At 39.2% G+C, this 5,332-nt stretch overlaps 1 protein-coding gene across 1 annotated transcript in view; it reads left to right on the forward strand.

The window, feature by feature from the left end:
- LOC108801825 (platelet-derived growth factor D-like) overlaps positions 1–5,332 on the forward strand; it is a 33,804-nt gene that overhangs the window by 27,545 nt on the left and 927 nt on the right. The window lies entirely within an intron of this gene.

The raw sequence follows: 5,332 nt of genomic DNA on the forward strand, positions 1-5,332 counted from the left end.
ACATACATACACTTTTTATTTTTTTTAGTAAATCAACCCCAACCCAAAAAAATATAATATATTTTTATATAAAAAATATATTAAAGGAAATGTTGTATTTATGCTGTGTATTATATATGTTAATGCAGAAATGTGTAAGGGTATGTACATACTAATACAGTGCCCAAGCATTTAGAAATGTCTAAAATTACTTACTAGTATATACTTAAAACTTACTGTTTGCTTTAAAAAAAATAGCTTTTTTACAGATACTAGTGGATGTTTCTATATGTGGCCTGTGCACGTGACCACACATGAGAAAGCTCTAAAGAATTGCCCTGTAAATGCATTGTAAACACATCAATAGCATGTCCCAGGTGCCTATGCTGTAAATGCAGTTAAGATGCGTCTTTACCATGTCTTACTGGTCTCTTACTCTTCATATGGCTGAGCTATTTTTCGGAACTTTCAAATGCACCAAGAAATACTTCAAAATATATTAAGCACCCCTAAATGATTTGAGTTTGTTTCTGAGACTTTGTTTTTTTCATCTTAGTGGTAGATTTGCTAAATTCAAGATGTTATTTCTCCCACATAACGCAGTTGTGGTCCAACTTCTCCCAGTAACACTGCCTTTTCAGGTTGAATAGATTAAACAAGCTGTTAAGAACTTTGTGCAGAACAACCTTACAATAATAAGCTACCGTGATTTCTGCAGACCCAAGGACAACTGTGGTTTGGGCACTAGATCTTTGTTGATATTATGAATACGCCCTAATTCACATTGCTGGAACAGCATAAAGACAACTGCAGTAATGCAGAGCCTTGAATTGCACTGGAAAATATATTCGACATTCGGCTCGGCTGTTCTGCTCGGTCCCTCAGAGGGACTAAGCAGAACAGAAAAATAGTTTAAAAAAGTAAATAGAAAACGATTGTGCGGAGCTAGCAATGACAGCTAGCTCCGCCCAACAGTTTTCTATTGGCCGGCGGTTCTGCTGCCGTCAAAAGAAAAAAAAACTCTCCCGGGCGCTCCCGCTCCCGGCCACCCAGGAGAGAAACACTGCTTTTTCTTTTTTTTTTCTTTATTACTGAACCGAAGGGGTCCAGATGGGCCGAAGCTACAGCTAGATCCTTCGGCAGCTTTGTGAATAGACCCCTATATTTCAATTAGATAGTGTTTATCTATACTAACATTTGTTGTTTAAAACTACTTTGCAAACTGAAACAAAAATAAAAATGTGTTCAATTTTTATAATTTTTGCCTTTTAACAATATAGAAAAATAAATAGTTATTTAAATGCAATATCACTAAAATAAAGGCAAGTATATCCCTTACCTGTATGTCATAAATAATAAAGGCATGTCAAATGAATTGGCCCCTCTCTAAAATATTAAAATGGCTCAGGAGCTGATTAAGAAAAATAAAATAAAGTCATATTGGCCCCTAACTATTATAGTTTTCATTTAAAAGCCTGACACCCATACCCATGTAAACTGTCTGAGCCTAGTCATTTTTTAGTGGAAAGTATCCATAACCGATATCCAGAGGGCCACTCGATATACAGTATACTGCATACATGATACACATGTTGGAGTGTGACAACATCTGCTCCTCCTCTCTACTTCGTCCAATCAGAAAGCTTCTTTTATTCATTGAAAAAAACAAAACAAGATATACTGGGAAAGGGGGGTGGTGCCAGACAAGTGACACGCTGTGTTCAGTGTGCAGACAGGAAACTGCTGCAGCCGCAGACGGAAGATCACGGCTATCACTGTAGGTAACTCCTATAGTGATTTTCAGCATCCCCACCAGTCCTTTAAACATCAGATATAGATACTTGCCTCAAGCAGAGCTGGACTAATTTTCCATAAGTTTCCATAAAACATCATTCCTGGAGTTTCACTTTAACACATTTTTGTTTTACATTTTAGTGAAGCAAAGAATGTGCTTAAAATTAATATTCCACATTTTGTGTTTTTATGGCATTAAATTTCAGAGTGCACCTTAATAACAAGGGGACATGACATCAGACATTATTTTAGTCTAATAATTAAGCATATACATATTAAAAACCATACTCTGTAGAGAATGTGCTTAATTAAAATTAAATATTGCAGTGTTTATTTAATTATTTTCTTTGAAAATTATGGTTTGTTTGCAGCACTTGTGTCAACAACAGAATAATAAATAGTGTGCTGAAAATTGGATAATTGTAATAATTACACTGATTTTGTGCAGGCAGTAAACCTTCTGTTCAGGGGCGCTTGCAATATAAAGAATAACCTTAAAGTGAACCTGTCCCCAGACTATGCACACTAAGGCATTTACATATTCTAAACAAGCAGCAAAGGCACTTTTAACCAAGCCTTCATTTACCATTGTAGTTATAGGCATTGTGGAAGAATTTATGTGGAAAATTCACAAGAAAGGACTGGAATCTTATCTTTTTTCCTTGAGAGCAGAATCTTGGCAGCTTGCCTGCCAGCCTAGAAGTTTAAACAACCAGAAGATGTTCCATTACAGTTAGAAACTAACTGAAACCCTGCTTAAGGGTCTTTGTTGTGATCTTGGAGGATTTTTGAGAATGAATTACTTCTCAGTGCTAGCAGCTAAAGAGGTCTGGGGATGTTTTGTTTTACAACTCTTTTACTGATTGTTAAAACTTTGGGGTCTATTCACAAAGCTGCCATAGGCAGCCGAGTGAATAACCGACCCGAAGTGAAGTGAGCCGAATGCTGTTCGGCTATTCACTTCAGGCTTGAACAGCTGATTTCAGCCTGACACGGACTAAAATCAGCCGTACATCGGCTTGCTGCGGCTGGCTTCGGGTCGGCCAAACATGCTCGGTATGTTCGGCTGACCCGAAGTGCAGAAGGAGTTCGACTCAGCCGATCCAACATCTGAATCGGCAGAGCCGTACCTCCGGCAGGCTACTCGCTGCTGTTCGGCCTATTCTCATAAATGCCGAACATCATCTATGAGAATTCCGCTCGGCTATTCTGCTCGGTACCTCTGTCGTACCGAGCAGAATAGAAAAACAGTTAAAAAAGTAGAAAAAATAAAATAGAAAACGATTGGGCGGAGCTAGCCAATAGCTAGTTTGCTAGTGGCTATTGCAAATTGAAATAGCCAATAGGAATGTAGCTATGCATTCCTATGCTGTTTTTCTTTCTTTTTTTTTTATTCTGACGGCAGGCAACGGCTCCAATGTCAGAAGAAAAAAAAAAAGACAACAGAGCAGGGAAAGGTTTACTCATTCCGGGAGAAAGTGTTTCTCTCCCGGGCAAACGGGAACCGCTATCTATTAGCGGGAGACTGCCGGAGCGTCCGGGAGAGTTGGGCTGTCTGGAGATGAGCGTACCTGGTTACCTTGTAACCAGGGACGCTGATCTGTCTGTGCAAGTGGCCGAAGCCAGCCGTGAGATGACGGCTGGCTCCACCCAGCAGTCAGTAGCAGGCTGTCAGCCGGGCCAATGGCCGGCCGTTCGGGCCAAGCATCGGCTTTCACCTCGGCTCAGTCAAGCCAAAGCATTCGACTTCGACTTCGGGAGCTGTACGGGCTATAGTGAATAACCCGTACAGCAGCCCTTCGGTTCTACTGAACCTAAGGGGTTCTGGGGTCGAAGCTAGCTGAAGTATCAGCCAAAGCTACGGCTAGATCCTTTGGCAGCTTTGTGGCTAGATAGACCCCTATGTAAATAGTTTAAAGGCATAGTCCACCTTTGTGACCTAGATTTAGGGTGAAACATGGGTGCATTAATTCATCTATTAAAAGATCTACATTATTATTACATAATTTTACACAGCTCGTTGGGTCCAGTCTTGTTTGCAGCTATGACAGGATGAACAAAGAAAATCCCCGGCCTTTCTTTTTTATCATCCAGGGATAGCTGTAAAGCACCAGTCTACCTACTCCTTTAGTCAACATTCTTATGAATTGAGAGCCACTTTAGCCTTCCTGATTGTAATGTAGGAGAGGTATCCCCAATATACCCATTATAGACTCTTTGCTGTCTTATAAAAAAAATCTTGATGGAGAACAACTACAAGAGGTCTCTCAGTGCCACCAACCAGGTTCAGTCCTTCGTTGGGAGGATTACATTGATCTGTGATACAGTAGAGAAAAAGAAATGTACACACCTTAGGCTTCAAGAAACAAAGCCTCCCAGTCCACATGGAAGAACCTCTGTGAAAGTGGGCAGCAATGAATTACTCTTATTAGGGTTGTCCGAGTAGACTTTCTGATGTTATCACAGTTGCAATATTTCTGGATAGCAATCACTGATGTCACCTTTCTAGCCTTATTACATTTTTATTATTTTGTATTAAAAATTTTATTTTTACTTTTCTGTCGGGGGCTCTGGGAAATATCAGGGGGCTAAACAGACCCCTGATATTTCCCTTTTAAAATAGAAACAGAGATTGAGGACACAGAGTCCTCAATCTTTTTTTCTGCAGGAAAACAGGAAACATCTATACTGAGTGCTCCTGTCCATTTATAAACTGTGGAGATAGTATGTTTACCATGTCCACAATCATGAATGAACAGGAAGGGATGTAGAGCACTTCCTGCTCATTCATAATGGGGACATACTATGTCCTTAATTATTTAAAAGCAGCCAGCAATCGGCCAGACAAGAAAAATTTCAAAAATACATTAAATGATTTGTTATTGAATATTTGGTTGCAAATTCCTGAAATTCAGCATTAGCTATGTGAATTAAATCTTGTTGATTGAATTTGTTTTTACTTTTATAATCTAGTTCAGGGCTAGGCAACCTTGGCTCTCCAGCTGTGCTGAAACTACAAATATCATCATGCTTCTGCCTCTGGGAGTCATGCCTGTGGCTTTCAATGCCTTATGGGATTTGTAGTTTCAGCACAGCTGGAGAGCCAAGGTTGCCTACCCCTGATCTAGTTATATAGGAATTGCCCATATTATTTGTAGCTTAAGTAATAGATGAAAACACAGCCTTTCTTATGATACAGATAAATTAATGGCATTTAGTCAACTTCAAATCCACTGTGCCCTCATTTTTTTAAAGGATAAATCTCTTAATCTTCCTAAATTCAACACCAGAAATTTTGATTAAACTCGTGAAGTGCTCTCCAAATTAATATAACTGTTCCTCAACGACTAGAAAGTTATTATGAAGTGCTACTTTCCATACGCTATAGAGTGTGCCCAAATTATGAATGCAGTCGCCAATAAACTGAACTTTACAGCCTTGGTCATCTTCTCCATCTAGTTCCGTCATTGCTATACTCCTTATCCTCCTTTGGTGTTACTCTAAGGGGAACATAAAGTGGTTTTGTATTTATTTTTTTACATAATAATTAATATATATA

Source organism: Nanorana parkeri, unplaced genomic scaffold, assembly GCF_000935625.1.
Source record: "Nanorana parkeri isolate BGI_ZX_2015 unplaced genomic scaffold, ASM93562v1 scaffold2514, whole genome shotgun sequence".
In the NCBI taxonomy this organism is placed as follows: domain Eukaryota; kingdom Metazoa; phylum Chordata; class Amphibia; order Anura; family Dicroglossidae; genus Nanorana; species Nanorana parkeri.